The sequence below is a fragment of the Hemiscyllium ocellatum genome, chromosome 1, assembly GCF_020745735.1.
Source record: "Hemiscyllium ocellatum isolate sHemOce1 chromosome 1, sHemOce1.pat.X.cur, whole genome shotgun sequence".
NCBI lineage: Eukaryota > Metazoa > Chordata > Chondrichthyes > Orectolobiformes > Hemiscylliidae > Hemiscyllium > Hemiscyllium ocellatum.
Genome location: NC_083401.1, coordinates 82967011 through 82987116, shown reverse-complemented (window position 1 = coordinate 82987116; position 20106 = coordinate 82967011).

The following is a 20106-nucleotide window of genomic DNA, read 5'->3' as shown; positions in this document are numbered from 1 at the left end:
CTAAAACTCACTGTTGACATTAACTAAGTCTTGCTGCTAGTTGAGAATGTAAGTTGAGCTTAGAAGTGCAAGTTTTATCAGTCGAAATTCTTCTCAGCAAACCCAGGGTTTTTGATCTGTCAATGATCATATTTCATTGATGGTGAAGTCGAAGTGCTCTCTGTTTGCAATGAATAGTCTTCTCCTTGTTGGCTTCTAAATTAGATTGATTCTATCCTTCACTAAAGGGTAATTGTTTGAAAGAACAGTTAATAATAGATACTGAAATCTGGAAAAATAATGGTCTTTTTCTGAAAAACTGCAAGTAAAGTGATATTTTAATCAGCTTGTAAATGTATTTACATGACCTAACTATCTCCAGATGCACACTTCCCACAGTCAAGATTGATGAATAGCACAAATACATACAGTGCCAATTTTAATTTTATGTTTCATTCACATGACTGGTTTCGATGCAGATGTTTTTTGAAAAAGTTCCTATGGATAGACTTATTAATTATACCATCAAAGAGTTTTTTTTTGTTTTCAATAGAAAGTAGAAAATCATCACAGTAATTGCATGTTTGGAAGTAAAACTATTGCAAAAGATAAAAAATTAAAAAGAATATTTGTGAAAGGGGAATTAGAATATGTTGATGAAATAAATATGCTGATAACACTTCCAGTTTAACAGATTTGAGAATTCAAACCATAGATATGGAAGGAACTATTCTGCTGAAATATTGTCACCAATATAACGTGCATAGGTTATTGATGCAATCTTTATCTCAAGACATGCCTAAGTGGAAAATAATTTTTTAAAAAATAGTGTCCAGACCAAATCAGTTTCAATGTAGTACTAAGCTGACATGGAGATCTGCAGCTTTTCACTCACCACCTTAATCCCTTCAACTCATGTTTCCATAGTAGCATGTAGTACAGAAGCAAAATGCAAAAGATTTACCACAATTTTGTCTGTCTGGTTAACCCTGTGAGAACACCAAAAATGAGAATGGTAATTCTAATTGGGGATACAGCTATGTTCTACATTTCTGACAAAAAAACGCAAACTTTGCTTTAAATATTTCTGTGATTTGTTCTTTTTAGTTGAGAACTTTGCAAACTTACATGAATACAATACAGGTTAAAATGCTAAAAAAAAACAAAATCAATGATATAACCAGTCTTTTGTAACGTGGTGAAAGAAAACATGGATAATTGATTACACGTGTGCATTGACATAGATAAATATGTCTAAGGATCTATTATAAGAATCCCTTATAATCTGCCATTCACTGAGTTAGTGACATTATTGACTGGAATTAGTTTTATCTCTCTCTAGTAAATGACAGGATCTGAATACGCCTTGTATTTATGGAATATGATGGAAAAGAAATACAGGAACAGAGAAAGGAAAGAAGATTGATAATTTCTATTTGTAGAGTCAAAATAATGATAGCATGGCCTCCACATACAGGCAGGATTGGATTAAAAACTCATATGGTCCATAGGGAGTAAGTAAGTAGAGCTCAGGTATTTGAATTCATTTCTTCTAAAGCCATATTGATACTTCTTTATAAATCCTTGAACTGCTTTGTTGAATTTTGATCATACCAAATTAAGTCAAAGCATAAAGATTTATAGTACAGAAGGCCCTTAAATCCAGTATAATTACACTTACAACAGAAATCAAAAATTCATCTCACTATTGTGATCTCTCCCAACTGTCTGATCTTCTTCTGTTCCAAAACTGTATCTATTTGTAATTGTAGTGGTCTGTCTCTGTCTCAACCATTCCTCATGTCTCAAACAACCCACGTTATAAAGACATTTCTGATAACCTCCTCTTGATTCCCTTAAAGCTTGTTGTCCCTACAACAAATGCTAATATTTTCCTCATTTTGTATCAGAAGATCAATTTGTTAAATCAGTTGGGCTGGAGATAAGACTTAATATAAATCAATGGTGGGAGTACTTTTTAAGCTGCCAAATGATCTAGAACTCTAAGATAGAGGTTATATTAGGAAACAAAGAGAATTTGTGAGAAATGTACTGTGATGATTGTGAGTTATTTTAATCTAAATATAAATTGGACCAAACAAATTGGTCAAGGCAATAGTGGGGTTGTATTCATAGAGTGTATTTGGAACAGTTTCTTAGAACAATAAATATTAGATCTAACAAAGGTTCAGGCTAATTTAGATATGGTAAAGGGTAATACAACAAGATTATTTAATTATTTTACATTAAAGGACCCTTTAGGCAAGTGCTGTGATCAGATGTGAAGGGAGAGGGTGGCTGCAGCAGGTCTTTGAGATGATGTGATTGTCGATTCAGTGAGTATTTAACTGCACACACTGACTGTAAAAGACAGATAAAGATATCATTGTTTTAGAATTTGAAAAAAAAACTGTACTTATTCAGCATTATTAACCATTCATAGATGTGGGTTTTACTGACCCAGCCAACACTTATTACCTTTTCTTAATTACCCTGAGAAGTTGGTGGTGAACTGCCTTCTTGAACTACTGCAGTATTTGAGTGTAGGGACATGTACAGTACTGTCAGGAAGGAGTTCCAGGATGTTGACCCAATGACAGTGAAGGCATGGCAATATAGTTCCAACTGAGGATGATGTGTGGCTTTGAAGGGAAGTTACAGGTGGCATTTCCATACATTTGTTGCCTAGTCCTTTTAGATGCTAGCGGTTGCGGAACGTGCTGTCAAAGAAGCCTTCATGACTATCCTCCAAATGCACCTTCCACACTTGACTTTACTTAACCAGATTTAAGAAAAATAATAGTTAATAAAAATAAAGTTAATTTAAAAATTAAAAACAAATAAGAAAAGTATTAACATACCACAACATTCCTGTACACGTTAACACTCGAAGTTCACACACGCACGCGCGTACACACCAACAAGTTACAGAGAGATGTTAGATTAAGCCACTTAAAGTTTGCCAATGTTAAAGGGTTTTTGGCTCTTCAACATAGGCAACTTGTTTGGTTTTAGCTTACCTTGGCAATTCTCTTGAGTTCTGTATCAAAGCAATAATGATGTTGATGGTTGATTTATCTATTTTTCTGGAGAAACCAGTTGCTAAGTTAATTCTTTCCTCACTCTGCGACATGTGAACGGTTAAACAACAAGCGGTATAAAACCTGAAAGTTGGATGGATGCAAAGAGAACCCTTCAAGTTTATTTCCTTTCAATATTGCTTTTGCTTATGCATTGGTCTGCAGAGAAAACTGGTGCTTAAAATACAAAGGGTTAGCTCACTTGGCAGATTCTCTTCTCTCTTCAGCTGCCCAATGATCCAAATATGGGCATGGTTTGTAGATTCCAGTTATCTGGGCTACATGACTAGGGTATACCTGATGTGGAAGTGCCAATGTTAGACTGGAGTGGACAAAGTCAGAGGTCACACAACACCTGGTCCAAGAGGTTTATTTAAAATTACAAGCTTTCAGAGCATTGCTTCTTCATCAGGGGAATTGCACTTATTACATTTAAAGGTTTGTCCCCACCCTGTTGAGTAACCAGGTGATTACCAGGTTGCTTTGTTAATGGGGTAGGAAGTGGCCCCCATTTACACTCCTTCAAGGTAATTGTTCTTGGTGTGGCTTTGCTCCACCTCAATGGCTTTGAAATACAGAATATGCAGTCATTGTTCTGATTTCAAATTATAGCAATTTGGCTTCAGTTTTTAAAATTCTATTCGGACTCCCAAGCTAGTAAATTCAAAAACTTTTCTTTTCATGTAAATCATGGTTTCACTATTCCTTCCCTACACAAAATTATGTGCTACTATGTTTGCACATTATTACAAGGTTGTCTTTAAAAAAAATCACAGATGCATATTCATACTTAAAACTCACTTACTTGTGTTTCCATTATCTACAGATTATTGAGATGAGCCTGTGCTGGCTAAAATAACTTTTTTCGATAAGACGTCTTCAATCTTGTATTAGGTTTTATTCTTATGTCAGCTATCGAATTCTTTTTTGCAGTCTGGGTCACCTGGGTGGCAGGATTGCCAACGCAGAATAGCCTTGCATTTTGGGCTTAACTTTCTCCACAAACCTTAAGGGATTGTGACCAGTATAGATTAAGCTTTCTCTATATCCCTTTCAGATGTATGTTTCAAACAGCTTGACACTAGTAACAATCACATGGTTCAGCATTTTCCTTTCTGTGAGGTAGGATTTATTTTGACCGGTGTTCAATTTTCTTGAGAAATTCTCGTTTAGCCTCACGATCACTGATCCTTGATCTTAGAGCAAATTGGTACTAAGCTATAGATCAGGAGCATTAATTACTACTTTAAAGGTTTGGTTAAAGTTTGGAGCTGCCAGTGTTGGCTTCAAATGGTTAATATACCTTTCCATCTCTTGAAAGCTGTTAGGCACCTCACTGGACTGCATTATCTTTGGTATTTTCTGTTACAAGTCTGTCGTGAGGCAGCTTTGATAATCAGGTTTGGGATGAAACAGCCTACAACATCCCCAAAAATGGCCTTTTTTTCTGTTCAGACATGGAACAGAGAAATCCAACAAAGCTTTGTTGTTCTAGGCTTGACCCATTATCTACATTGGATACCTGAGTTTTAGAAACATCCTGCCCGAAACGTTGACTCTCCTGCTCGTCAGATGCTGCCCGACCTGCTGTACTTTTTCCAGCGCCATGCTTTATCAACTCCGCAGTCTTCACTTTCTCCTATACCACAAAATCAGCAGACTGTGACTCTTTAGATTTGTCCAGACACCTGTATACATAGCCATTGTATATTACCATATCATCTAAATATACTGTACCGTTGAGAATTTTGTATACTCAAAACTTCACCCTGAGAGCTGGGGCATTTCACTTCCTAAATGACATAAACTGGGATTGAAATAAGCCAGCTGTTGTAAGAAAAGATGATCTTTTTAGCTCGGTACCTTACCAGGTATCCTTTCAGCCTGTGTATTTTTATTCTGCAAGTGCCAATTCCTACTTGATCAATGCAGTCTTAGAGTTGGGAATCTGGTAGGAGTCAGATCTGGTCACTGCATTAAAGTTTCTGTAACCTGTGTAGAACCTGGTTAGCTCTTCAAGCTTGGGTTCTAGCATAGCTGAGGAACTCTAACTGGGTTAGAGTGGGTTCAATCAAGTTGTGCTCCAACAAGTGCTGAAGTTGTTTCTGAACTTGGGTCAGTTTCTCAAGACCTAGGCAATCCAGTTTTCTTTTATATATCCATATCATGCAGAGAGAATTTGTCAAACATTTTGCTTTGTTCTCACAGATATCATTAAATGGTGTGAGTAACTTTGTTATGTCTACTCTCTGCACTGCTTTTGGATACAACTGTGTTGCACATAATTACTCTCACATTTCCCGATTAACTGGACAAATTTGGGAATAGTCAAGACCTTTTTTATTGTCTAACCCATCCTTTTTATACCTTTCGTGTGTTTTCCTTACTAATATGACAGTCCCATTCTTCCTTGTCCCCTTTCTGCCTGTGATACTGCTTTAACATATTGACATAGTGCAGCGTTCATAATGCTAACAGCTCGCATATGTTATGGCCTAATTGGGAAGTGCATGCTGTAAATCACGCTATTCCAGAAGCCATCGCACATGTCTAAATACTCAATTGCTCATAATTCCTAGTATTTTACAACATAACATTGTCTAACTTCCATTTCTCAGTACATAGCCCAAAAAAGAAAAAAAATGTATGGTCCCTTTCACATAACAGTTATCATTGCCTGAAACAATAATGCAAAATGATATTCCATCTCCATTTAAAAGCAGAATGTCTGTCAATTAATGGAGAAGCACAAGTGCAGATGAGTTTCTTTCAATTTTCATAAACATTGTCTCTCCAACAGCCAGAGCCATCAGATCTTTTTTTTAAAAATTGCAGCACAACTCAACACTGATGGCTTACAAGACTTTCCAAAAAACATTTTAATGCATTGTGGCATTATAGCGCTTCCTTCAACAAAAAACATACAGACATGCATGATTGCTCATGACCAATATGAGGGCTGATATATTTTTGCAGGCCAAATCCTTATGATGAGTCACTGCATTAAAAATAACACACCTATACTACAATACAGCATCTAATAGTGACATTTGAAATCACATTTGATGTCAAACATTTACCACTTCCCTTTCAGAATATTCCTAATTCCTCAGAAAGTGTCTGGGTGCCATTGTATTGCACCATTATATGAATCAGAAGAATTTAAAATCCATGTACGGCAAACATTTAGGGAGAAAATTAGAATGTCACATTTTATTGTAAAGAAAATGAAGTATATACAAAGCAGGGAAATCTTGTTTCCACAGTATAGGGAATTGTACATATCGAGTGTATTGTACACCACTTTGGTCTCATTATTTAAGGAGAAACATGTTTTTAAAGAAGGCAGTTGTAGAAAGGTTCGTGAAGTTGATTTCTGGTTTGTGGGGCTTGTCGTATGAGGAAAGGTTGGCCCATATACATTGGAATTTCCAACTTTGAAATGATTTGGAGATGCCGGTTTTGGACTGAGGTGGACAAAATTAAAGTCACACAACACCAGGTTATAGTTCAATAGGTTTAATTGGAAGCACTAGCTTTCGGAGCGACCCTCCTTCATCACAACCACCTGATGAAGGAGCGACGCTCCGAAAGCTAATGCTTTCAATTCAACCTGTTGGACTATAACCTAGTGTTGTGTGACTTTTAACCAAATTTGAGAGGCACGTTCACTGAACATAAGATTTTCAGGGGCTTGATAAGATTATGGTGGTGGATGTTTCTCCTCATGGGGAAACCTACAACTGGAGGGCACAGTTGAAAAAAAAAGTGGTCTCCCATTTAGATATGAAGAATTAGTCCGTTTAGAGGGCCATCAGTGTTTGGAATTCTCTTTCACATTGGCCATTGGAGGCTGAGTCATTGAATATATTCAAGGCTGATAGATTTTTGATTGACAAGGGAGTCAAAGATATAGAATCAGGCAGGATATTGGAGTTAAGACTGAAATTACATCAGTTGTGAAGTTATTAAATGGTAGAACAGGCTTAAGAACAAAGTGAGTCCATGATCTTGTCAGGATAAGGCTGGCAGGTGATAGGAAAGGGACCATGGGGTATTTGAAAGGCTGGGAGAGAAACTTGAGGGAAGGTCCCTTATGTTTTAAAGTGTCCTATTTTCTCTTAATAAAGTTTGTTATATATTTGAATTCATTATAGTCATGGTGTTCATAAAATAAATGACAGCCTATTTAACACTTAATATTTTCTGTGTCTGTACTGTGAGCCAACTATCATTGATCCTTTCTGATTATTACATTCTTATTCTTATCATTGCCATTTAAATATAATATCCTTCTATTATCTTTTGTCTGATATTATATGGTACCAAGGTTATTGTCATTCCATAATGATTACTGGTAATATTCCTTCTCAGCTTAAAAGATCTACTTCTGCAAACAGATGGAAATGTGCCAATGTTTCCCCAATTTTAAGCAACTCTAATTCCAAAAGCTTACTGCTAATACACTTTGTATGAGAATTGACATGCTTAATCTTATCCTTTAATGACTTTGCCTTTTAAAGTAATGATTGTACTCTTTCTTTTCTAGTTTGGAAGAATCAGTAAGACATTTGCTGTGAATAGTACAACTGCACAGTGGAGTCAGTTATTGAACTCTAATACCTACGCACCTTCCATTTTAATGTTGCACCTATTCTACAATGTTCATTCTTCATTTCATTTATTCTTTGTTCACAGTGTTCATATCACAAATGATTCAGACCCTCGCACCACTATTTCATCATGCCTGCTTCTATACCTGTACTCATCTTCAAAATGTTATAAGATGATTCATATTTAATGTAAAACTGAATTTGATTTAGAAGGATTGTGCAACAATTGATTTACAGTGTTTAAAATGCTGAGGATCAGGATTGGCTTTTCTTAAAAACGGTCAATGAAAAGATATTAGACCGTTATTTTATCTAGACATTTCACATGTTTGTGATAACTGCTAATTAACTGGAGAGCCACTGCCTGGGTTTACAGCTTTAATGTGGTGCCATTATTTAAGAAAGGTAGTAAGGAACAGCAAGGGAACTACAGTCTTGTGAGCCTGATGTCAGCGATGGTAAATTGTTGGAGGGGATTCTAAAGGACAGGATTTATAAGAATTTGGAAAGGCAAGGACTGATTAGGGATAGTCAATATGTGGTAAATTGTGTCTAATAGACTGGGGCTATTTGCCCTGGAGCTTTGGAGGGTGAGGGATGACCATATAGAGGTTTATAAAATCATGAGGGGCATGGATAGGGTAAATAGACAAGGTCTTTTCCCCAGGGTGGGGAAGTGAAAACCTAGAGGGCATAGATCTAAGGGAAGTTGGGAAAGATTTAAAAGGGCTCTAAGGGAAAACCTTTTCATGCAGAAGATGGTGTGTGTATGGAATGAGCTGCCAGAGGAAGTGGTGGAGGCTGGCACAATGACAACATTTAGAAAGCATCTGGATGAGTATATGAATAGGAAGGGTTTAGCTGGCTTTGGGCCAAATGCTGGCAAATGGGATTAGTTTAATTTAGTGATGGAAAAGTTGAAGTTCTAAATTGGAGAAAGAAGGGCTCATGGCCGAAACATTGATTCTCCTGCTCCTTGGATGCTGCCTGACCTGCTGCGCTTTTTCAGCAACACATTTTCAGCTCTGATCTCCAGCATCTGCAGTCCTCACTTTCTCCTAAATTGGAGAAAGGCCAATTTTGGCAGTATTAGGCAAGAACTTTCAAAAGCTGATTGGAGGCAGATGTTCGCAGGTAATGGGATGGCTGGAAAATGGGAAGCCTTCAGAAATGAGATAACAAGAATCCAGAGAAAGTATATTCCTGTCAGAGTGAAAGGGAAGGCTGGTAGGTATAGGGAATGCTGGATAACAAAAGAAATTGAGGGTTTGGTTAAGAAAAAGAAGGAAGAATATGTCAGATATGGACAGGATAGATCGAGTGAATCCTTAGAAGAGTATAAAGGCAGTAGGAGTATACTTAAGAGGGAAATCAAGAGGGCAAAACAGGGACATGAGAGAGCTTTGGCAAAAGAATTAAGGAGAATCCAAAGGCTGTTTACAAGTATATTAAGGACAAAAGGGTAACTGGGGACAGAATAGGGCCCCTCAAAGATCGGCAAGGTGGCCTATGTGTGGAACCACAGAAAATGGGGATGATACTAAATGAATACTTTGCATCAGTATTTACTGTGGAAAAGGACATGGAAGATATAGACTGTAGGGAAATAGGTGGTGACATCTTGCAAAATGTCCAGATTACAGAGGAGGAAGTGCTGGATGTCTTGAAATGGTTAAAGGTGGATAAATCCCCAGGACCTGATCAGGTGTACCCTAGAATTCTGTGGGAAGCTAGAGAAGTGAGTGCTGGGTCTCTTGCTGAGATATTTGTATCATCAATAGTCACAGGTGAGGTGCCGAAAGATTGGAGGTTGGCAAATGCGGTACCACTGTTTAAGAAGGATGGTAAGGACAAGCCAAGGAACTATAGACCGGTGAGCCTAACCTCAGTGGTGGGCAAGTTGTTGGAGGGAATCCTGAGGGACAGGATGTACGTGTATTTGGAAAGGCAAGGACTGATTAGAGATAGTCAACATGGCTTTGTGTGTGAGAAATCATGTCTCACAAACTTGATTGAGTTTTTTGAAGAAGTAACAAAGAAGATTGATGAGGGCAGAGCAATAGATGTGATCTATATGGACTTCAGTAAGATGTTCGACAAGGTTCCCCATGGGAGACTGATTAGCAAAGTTAGATCTCATGGAATACAGGGAGCACTAGCCATTTGGATACAGAACTGGCTCAAAGGTAGATTACAGAGGGTGGTGGTGGAGGGTTGTTTTTCAGACTGGAGGCCTGTGACGAGTGGAGTGCCACAAGGATCGGTGCTGGGTCCTCTACTTTTTGTAATTTATATAAATGATTTGGATGCGAGAATAAGAGGTACAGTTAGTAAGTTTGCAGATGACATCAAAATTGGAGGTGTAGTGGACAGTGCAGAGGGTTACCTCAGATTACAACAGGATCTGAACCAGATGGGCCAATGGGCTGAGAAGTGGCAGATGGAATTTAGTTCAGATAAATGTGAGGTGCTGCATTTTGGGAAAGCAAATCTTACCAGGACTTATACACTTAATGGTAAGGTCCTAGCGAGTGTTGCTGAACAAACACACCTTGGAGTGCAGTTTCATAGCTCCTTGAAAGTGGAGTCGCAGGTAGATAGGATAGTGAAGAAGGCATGTGGTATGCTTTCCTTTATTGGTCAGAGTATTGAGTACAGGAGTTGGAAGGTCATGTTGCAGCTGTACAGGACATTGGTAGGCCACTGTTGGAATATTGCGTGCAATTCTGGTCTCCTTTCTATCAGAAAGATGTTGTGAAACTTGAAAGGGTTCATAAAAGATTTACAAGGATGTTGCCAGTGTTGGAGGATTTGAGCTATAGGAAGAGGCTGCACACGCTGGGGCTGTTTTCCCTGGAGCATTGGAGGCTGAGGGGTGACCTTATAGAGGTTTACAAAATTATGAGGGGCATGGATTGAATAAATAGACAAAGTCTTTTCCCTGGGATCAGGGAGTCCAGAACTAGAGGTCGTAGGTTTAGGGTGAGAGGGGAAAGATACCTAAGGGCCAGCTTTATCACACACAGGGTGGTACGTGTATGGAATGAGCTGCCAGTGGAAGTGGTAGAGGTTGGTACAATTGCAACATTTAAGAAGCATTTGGATGGGCATATGAATAGGAAGGGTTTGGAGGGATATGGGCCGGGTGCTGGCAGGTGGGACTAGATTGTGTTGGGATATCTGGTCGGCAAGGACGGGTTGGACCAAAGGGTCTGTTTCCATGCTGTATATCTCTATGACTCTATGGTCAGCATGGACGAATTGGACTGAAGGGCCTGTTTCCGTGCTGTACATCTCTCTGACTATGACAATCACATTTAGTTTACACTCAGAGATCATTTGGATTTTCAGATAACAGAGAAATTCTGCAGATCTGACAGCATCTGTGGGGAGAGAAACAGAATTAACATTGAGTCCGGTGTGACTCTTCTTCAGAATTGAAGAAAATTTGCTTTCAAGGAAAAGAGTTTTGCAACGCAGCTCTGATTTCTGAAACAATCCTCGTTGTGAATCCAATATGAATCTAACTGATGTCTAGAAGAGCTTCTGGAAGAATTTTTGATACTGTCTTTGCTGATCAAGCAATGTTTAAAATATTTTCAGGGACATCTGTCTTTTTTTTATTAACCCCCACACTCCTGCCTTATTTTTCCCCCAGCACCCATGGTGTGTGTGTGCAGGGGTGAGACACAGTGAGAGACACAGAGTGCACAAATCTTTATTCAATTTCCACCAACAGGAAGATAGGAAAACACCCGAGTGGCCAGTGACAAGCAGTGCCCTTCACATCAAAGGGCAATGCTGTGTGATCAAACAGTGAAGGGGAGGGCAGGGAAGAAATCAAAATAGAGTTGGAGGGGGAAATAATGCATTCCACTCCCTGCAGCGCCCATCTCTCCCTGAACAACTCCAGGATGTTGATGGACACCACGTGCTCCTTCTCCAAGGACACCCGCGCTCTAATGTTACTGCGGAAGAGGGGCAGGCAGTCGGCCCTAACGACCCCTCCACAGCCCGCTGCCTGGACCTGTTTATGGCCAGTTTGGCCAGGCCGAGGAGCAGACCCACGAGGAGGTCTTCAGACCTACTCCCCCTCCTCCTAACTGGGTGCCCGAAGATCAGGAGCGTGGGATTGAAGTGCAACCAAAAGCGGACAAGGAGGTTTTTGAGAAAATCAAAAAGGGAGTTCAAATGCCCACACCCAATATATACATGGTCCATGGACTCCACAGCACCACAGAACAAGCAGTTGGGCTGAGAGTCCATGAACCACTGCAATCTGCGGTTGCAGGGGACTGCCACGTGCAGCACCCTCCACCCCAGATCCCCGAGAGAAAGGGGGAGGACTCCCGCGTAGAGGGCCCTCCACTGGGGATCCCCACCGCCCGGTGGCAAATGGGCACGCCAGGGCGTGTCCAGACGGTGGATGAGGGAGAAGAGGTGGACGGTGTGCAGCAGCAGTTGATATAGGACCCACCTTTTTACGTCCTTAAAAGGGACAAAATTAAAATTCTGGAGGTGGCTCAGGTTGTGGGGCACAGGCTCCCACGGGAAGTACGGGACCTTGGGGCCAATGTGAAATTCCGTCTGGGGTGGGGTGAGCGCGGATGGGATCCCACCGCACACCTGAGCGTCCTCCGACTGGTGCACTACATCGGGAGCGAGCACCGCCGTTTTAAGGTGTCGGATGGCGGTGGCCACGAACTTCTTCTACAGCTGCCCTGCTCGCTGTTCCCTGCGGCAGCATCCAGCCCAGGCCCCCGGCACCCAGCACGTCCCCGACCCTGGTCACCCTCGCCGCCATGGCCCTCCCCTCCAACAGCCACTCGAACCCACGAATACGGAGGTGCGGATTCCTGAGCAACGGCTCCCTGACGACAGCGCTACTCCTGCCGGAGGGTAGGTGCGACACGATTCGACCATGTTCCAGACAGTGATCAGGTCCTGGTAAAAGACAGGCAGCACTTTGAGGGCGACCTCCAAACCATCACGGTCGACGAAGAGGAGCTGCGTGTCGTAGTTGAGGTTACGCACCTGGCGGAAAAAATACGTCGCTAGGGCGCAACACCAAGGAGGAAGCTCAACGTAAAGGTATCGCGGCAAGGTCTGAAGGCTGAACGTCACGACCTGGGTGCGGACGCACACCAGCGACTGACCGCCATCCTCAATAGGGAGTCTCAGAACCTGCACAGCGACCTAGTGCATCTTTTTGTCCCAGAAGAAGTCAACCAACGTTCTCTGGATAGGGTAAAAACAATGACTGCGATGCTGGAAACCAGATTCTGGATCAGTGGTGCTGGAAGAGCACAGCAGTTCAGGCAGCATCCAATGAGCAGCGAAATCGACGTTTCGGGCAAAAGCCCTTCATCAGGAATAAAGGCAGTGAGCTCTCTCCATGCTTCCGGCTCACTGCCTCTATTCCTGATGAAGGGCTTTTGCCCGAAACGTCGATTTCGCTGCTCGTTGGATGCTGCCTGAACTGCTGTGCTCTTCCAGCACCACTGATCCAGAACGTTCTCCGGATGTCAGCAACAAAGTTAGGAGGAGGGACCAAAGTGATCAACTTGTACCACAGCATGGTGGTCACCAGCTGGTTTATGACCAGCACTCGGCTCCTGTAAGACAGTACTCAGAGCAGTCCTGTCCAGCGGCCTAGGCGAGCCGAGACTTTGGCCTCCAGCTCCTGGCAGTTGGCCAGCCAGGATTCCTCAGCCGGGCTGAGGTAGATCCCCAGATAGAGGAGATGGGTGTTATCCAGCTGAACCCCCGAAACTCCTCCGGCAGGGAGTCCACCCGCCACGGACCCACCAGTAGTCCGGAACCTTTGGCCTAGTTGATCCTGGCGGAAGACGCTGCCAAGTACACGGCCTGGCACTCGCGCATCTTCCCCAACCGGCGTAGGCCGAGAGGACCACCCCTATGCCCGCGCCGCGCAGAACCAGCCCCGATAACCTCCTCTGCAAGAGGCACAGGAAAGGCTCCACGCACAGGGAATACAGCTGGCCGGACAGGGGCAGCCTTGACGCACTCCTCTCCCGAAGCGAAGGGGTGCTGTCAAGGACCTGTTAACTTTAACCAGACACTCTGCGGCGGTGTACAAAAGTCGGATCTGGGCGACGAACTGCGTCCCGAACCCGAATGCCCACAGAGTCCCGAGCAGGTACTCGTGATCGACCCTTTCGAATGCCTTCTCCTGGTCGAGAGACAGGAAGGCGCTCGGCAGACCAGCCCGTCGACAGAAATGGATCAGGTCCCGGACCAAGTGGACGTTGTCATGTATCCTCCGGCCCGGGACCGTGTAGATCTGGTCCAGGTGAATCCAACACGGAAGCCAGGCGAGAAGACAATACCCTGGCGCCAAGAAAGGGGCAGCTCTCCACCATTTAGACACTCCTCCAGGACGAGTGCGTAGTTGCTCCCCAGGACATCCCAGAATGCCCTGAAGAACTCCACAGTCAGCCCGTCCAGTCCTGGGGATTTGCCCCTCGAGAGCCAGTTGAAGGCGCTGGTCAGCTCCTCTAAAGTGATGGGAGCGCAAGCCTTCCGGCGTACTCTGGGCTGAGCTGCAGCAGGTCCTCCCACAGAACTCTGCGAGCATCCTCGCTGGACGGATCCGGAGAGAACAGAGCCATGTAATAGTTCTGGACATGGACCCTGATACCCTCCGGATCCGAGACGAGGGACTCGTCGTCGGCCAGCAGCAAGGAGCTGCTGATGGGTGCCACGCCTTTTTTCCAGCAAGTAGAAGAAGGGGGAGCCGCGGTCCAAGTCCTGGAGGAGTTGGATCCGCGACCTCAAGTACGTGCCCCGAGCCCCGACGAGCTGCAGGTCTCAGAGCGTGGCCTTCTTCTCTTGCCCACGTCCCACCATAGCCTCAGGGAGGGGAAGCTTCCCCGCTTCCTTCTCCAGCCGGCCCAGAAATGATGAAACGAGTCCCGGAACTGCTCGTCCTCCAGCAGCAGGTTGTTAAAGTGCCAGTACGCGGAGCCCAGCCTGGCGCCGAACGGAAGGAGTTCCGCCCACAGCAGGTGATGGTCCATGCGTGACACCTGCCGCATGGAGGCCATCGGGAAACAGGAGGCGTACGCCCGTGAGACGTACAGGCGGTCGATTCTGGATGCTCCGACCCCAGGCCTCACGAAGGTGAAGGTGATGGAGTCGGGATGGAGATTCCGCCAGACGTCCACCAGGTCGAAGGACTTGACCAAATCCCCCAACCTCCTCTCCGTCGCCCAACCTGTGCGGGCACCGCTGTGGCTCCTGTCCTCAAGGACGCAGTTAAAATCTCCCCCGAGGACGATGCCCTGGTTCTTGATGTAGGCGAGATGAGCAAACACTTCTCCGAAGAAGCTCGCTTGCTTCAGCCCAGCCAGGGGAGGGTAGACGTTCACCAACGGAAGCACCGCGCCCCTCAGCTGAACTGTCAGGTGAGGCAAACAGCCTGGCACTGGCTCCCTGACCCCCAAGATCTCTGGCTGAAAAGACGGGGCCAACAAGATAGCCACCCCAGCAGATCTGCGGGTGAGGTGACTCATGTAGACCCCCCCTCGCCACTCCAGGAGCCAGGTGGCTTCATCTCCCGGGGTAGTGTGGGTTTCTTGCAGGAAGCACACCGCATACCTCCCGTCCTGAAGGACCGAGAGGGTCTGGAATCTGCGCTGTGACTCCCTGCTGCCGTTGATGTTGAGGCTAGCTATAGTTGTCTCCATGTCAGAAGCATTGTGCAACCACCACCAGTAAAGTTAAAAAAAACTACATATACATTTACTGGGAGGACGAGGGAGGGGCACAGAAATTCCTCGCCCTCACCAGGAGTGCTCCCAGGAAGTTCCTGACGTGCTTTCGCTTGTTCACGTCAAGCCCAGGCGCCTGGCGCGCAGCGTGGGCCAAGCAGTAAACTCTCTCAAAGAGCTCCAGCGGTCGAGCGCCAGTTGGGCTCTATCCCGGCCACTCCGAGTTTCCTCGACAAACTCCCGGAGTTCCTCGAGGGGGATGAGGGGGAGATCGGTGGTGGGCACCTGGAACTCGAAAATGTCGCTGGAGACAGACTCTGCGTCATCCCCAGTGTCCGCCACCGATCCCGAGCCCTCCTCTGGGAGGTCGCCCTCGGTCGCCGACCCCTACCCCACAGAGAGAATGGGGGCTGGTCCGGCACCGCCAACAAGCCTCGAAACCCCGGCGACCCCACCCCCAGGGTCACCGGCGGTACCTTCCTCGGCGCACCCCTTCCCAGAATGCCCCGAGTTTGGGTCATCGAGCGGCAGAGGCTCGGGGCCCTGTTCCTCTCCCGACACCGGGACGCCCGGCTCCTTGGGGAAAAGGTCCTCCCCCAGGGCCAAGGCCCCCGGAAAAACAGTCTGGGAGCACATCTGTCTAGTTTGGTGATATCCATCTATTCATTGGCTGACAGCTATCTGAATATTCCACACATCCTTTGTTAACTTTGAAACCTTGGACTAATTGACCAAAAGCTTTTTTTTTGTCTCTCAGAGTGAATCACTGCAGGGAGAAATCCATTATTTTTCCTCTTTTTCTGATGTGAACTGATATACGTTTGTATATCTGTATTTGGGGCTATTTAGAAATATAGAAATTTACATTGTCATATTATATACTGTCAAAAAAGTGTAGTGCTAGAAAAGCATAGCTGGTCAGGCAGCATCCAAGGAGTGGAAGAGTTGACATTTTGAACATAAGCTCTTCTTAGAATCTCTACAGTGTAGAAAAAGACCTTTTGACCCAACAAGTCCACACCAACCCTCCAAAGAGTCACCCACCTAGACCCATTCCCTGACATTTACCCCTGACTAATGCACCTAATCTACACATCCCTGAACATTATGGATAATGTGGCCAATTCACCTGACCAGCACATCTTTGGATTGTGGGAGGAAACCAGAGTACCCGGAGGAAACCACACAGACCGAGGGGGATCGTGCAAACTCCACACAGACAGTCACCCGAGGCTGGGATCAAACACGGGTCTCTGGTGCTGTGAAGCAGCAGTGCTAACCGCTGAGCTACCATGCCACCCCTTCATCAGGAACATTCCTGATGAAGAACTTATGCTTGAAATATTGAGTCTCCTGCTCCTCTGATGCTGCCTGATTGGCTGTGCTTTTCCAGCGCCACACTTTTTGACTCTGAATTCCAACATCTGCAGTCCTCACTTTCTCCTACGTTACATGTGTATGCTAACCTATTCTGCTCCTTCATGGAATAAGTTTAGTTTTATAACAAATCGATAACTTAATGCTTATTAAAGGATCTACATGAGGGATCTTTTTATTTTAAGTCCAATACAGAGACTTTGGGAGCTTAGTAAATCAACTGAATTTATGTGACGACACATGGAATAGTTAGGCTGGAGAACTATAGAGCACTCCCCTCATGCAGTCTTAACAAAAATGGGCCATGATGTTGCCCTTAGTCAACTCCCAATCCCTTTCGAGTGTTGAATTTTTGTAACTATTTCGGGTCGTCTACTCTTCCATGACCTGCAATATTCTTGGAACCAAAGTTTCGTTCACTGACAATTGCTTTTCCATTCACTTTCAGGGCATGAGTTCTCCCCATCTTAATTAAATAATTTTTCAAGGGCTCCAATGTTTTTCTGAAAGTGGCATTTTGGTGTGGGGTGTGGTGTTAAACTGGTGGGGGAAATTGTATGCAGGAAACTTGAATGTCTATTGATTAGCTTAAAATCTGTCAATCTTTTTCTGAGCATCGGGTCTCTGAGTTCAACCTTGATGTGACATGTAGCTGTTTGATATTGGGCTGGATTTGATAAGGAGTGTGGTTCCCCCACACTCTCTCAGACCCCCACCCAAATGGGGGAAAATATTGGGGATAGCCCCAAATGTCACTTTAGGTAAGTTGCCCACAGAATAGCCAGCAGCTGTTTGGTCCCAGCACTGCTCCCAGGAGTGATGATTACAGTTTAGGTTATAACAATTCCTAACAGGAGCTGGAACTGATGCCAGAACCAACGCTAAAGCTGAAACAAAGCATTTAAGTGATACAAGTAGCGATCAATGACTCTATCCAACAAGAGAATCCAATTGTTGTTTCTTGACATAGAATACTGTTATGGACCAGGCCAGAGCCCCTTAAAACATTTCAAGAAAGTAGCCAGATCCTACATTTGCTGGTTTTTATTGTAAGCAAGTGTAACACAGATATTCAGGAGCGCTGCGGCTGGTCAAACCACTTAGTTTTAAACAAAACAGAATTTACTTACAGGATTACTGAATGAAACACAAAAAGGAACAGAATACTGAATAAGTTAACTAACCCAAAAACCCAACAGATCATCCCAATTTAATAATGCTGTTCCAAATAATTGCAGCAATCCCCATAAACACCCCTTGGCACAAAAGGCAAAATCAAATACAAGGTCTTACAAGAGAGATGTCAGAGAGAGAGGAGGATCAGCCTGGACTTGCTTGTTTGGGTCCTGCAGCTTTTACAACTGCCTGGCTGCTTTCGGTGAACAGCCAGACCAAACCAGAGAGAAACTGAGCTGGGAGAAATGGCCACTTCCCTTTCATTGTACAAGTGTTTTTCTTAAAACTTGAAAGTTCAGTGGCTAGGAATACTTCAACACTCCACAAAGACTATCCATCATCACAGATCAAGAGTGTGATGGAATACTCTGCACGTGCCTGAATGAATGCAGCTCCAACAACACTCAAGAGGCTCAACACCAATGAGAACAAAGCAGCCTTCTTGATCAGCACCTCATCTAATACTTTCAACATGCACTCCCTCCACCACTGATGCATATGATAACAGTGTAAACTATATGCAAGATGGACAGCAACAACACACGAGGGCTGACAGACGATGACAGCAACTTCCAAACCCATTACATCTATCAACTGGATTGATAAGGGCTGCAAATACATGTGAACACCACCACCTTCAAGTTCCCTTCCAAGTCACACATCATCCTGACTGAAGAGTACTCAAAACGCAAGTATTTGAGGGACAGGACTGGAAGTGGACCATAAAGGATGGTGACAGATGTAGAGGATGCCCTGGAAGGAAGTTGTACATCTAAGTCTCTCGCAATCTGAGATAGACAGATAGACAGGGAGCTCATGGATAGATGGCAATAGAATTATGAATATGTGACATTGCATTAGCAAGTGCCCATTTCAATAGATTTGTGGGCAGCACGGCGGCACGGCGGTTAGCACTGCTGCCTCACAGCGCCTGAGACCCGGGTTCAATTCCCGACTCAGGCGACAGACTGTGTGGAGTTTGCACGTTCTCCCCGTGTCTGCGTGGGTTTCCTCTGGGTGCTCCGGTTTCCTCCCACAGTCCAAAGATGTGCGGGTCAGGTGAATTGGCCATGCTAACTTGCCCGTAGTGTTAGCTAAGGGGTAAATGTAGGGGTATGGGTGGGTTGCGCTTCGGCGGGTCGGTGTGGACTTGTTGGGCCGAAAGGCCTGTTTTCACACTGTAAGTCTAATCTAATCTAATTTCGCATTGACCTCCAAAAGTGCCTTTAGGAGAAAGTGAGGACTGTGGCTGCTGGAGAGTCAGAGTCGAAAATTGCAGTGCTGGAAAAGCACAGCAGGTCAGGCAGCATCCAATGATGTTGACTCTCTTGTTTCTTAGATGCCGCCTGACCTGCTGTGTTTTTCCAGTGCCACACTTTTTGACTCCAAAAGTGCCTCTGCTAAACTGTAATGAGGGTATTTTGAACGTGGCTAAAAATCAGTCATTTGTACTCTGTCACCTATTCTCAACCCATCATTGGGCTGAATTTTACCATATGTCAGCTAAGTGCCAATTTTTGAGTTTCATAGGGGGTTTCAGTGAGCCCTGGAATTTCTGATGCCAACTCCATCATTGGAGCTCCAACATGCATTTATCAAGCACTGGCACTCCTGAGTTATCCTGCAGAGCTTCTGAGAATTGCCGTAGATATATCGCACAGAGGGTAATTGGTATCTCGCTTTGCTGAAGGTGACCTGGAGTTTCTGGAGGAAGGAGGTGAATGCCCTTGCTCCCCCATGGACCATGTCCTGAAATGTTAGTGCCTAATGTCTAAGAGCAAGACATGAGCTGCAGTCTCTTTGACTTCCACTATTGGGGAAATATTGCCAAGTAGTTTCTATCTGATGGGCAGGAGAATGGAAAACTGTGTGTCAGTGAGGTAAGATGACCGTGCGTACTCGTGTAAAAGTCAACTTTTTTGACTATTTTTAAAGGTTCAATTTATAGGGTTGACTATTACATGGGCACTGGTTTTGAGGGGCTGAAATTCATGCTGCAGTTCGAAATACCGTATTATTAACAGGAGTCGATTTGATCAATCAACTAATCCCAGGTAAAGAAGAAAAACACAATGAATTATGGTAAAAGTAATTACCGGATAAAAGCAGGAGAAACAGGAAGGAGTTACTGTAGGAAATTTATTTATA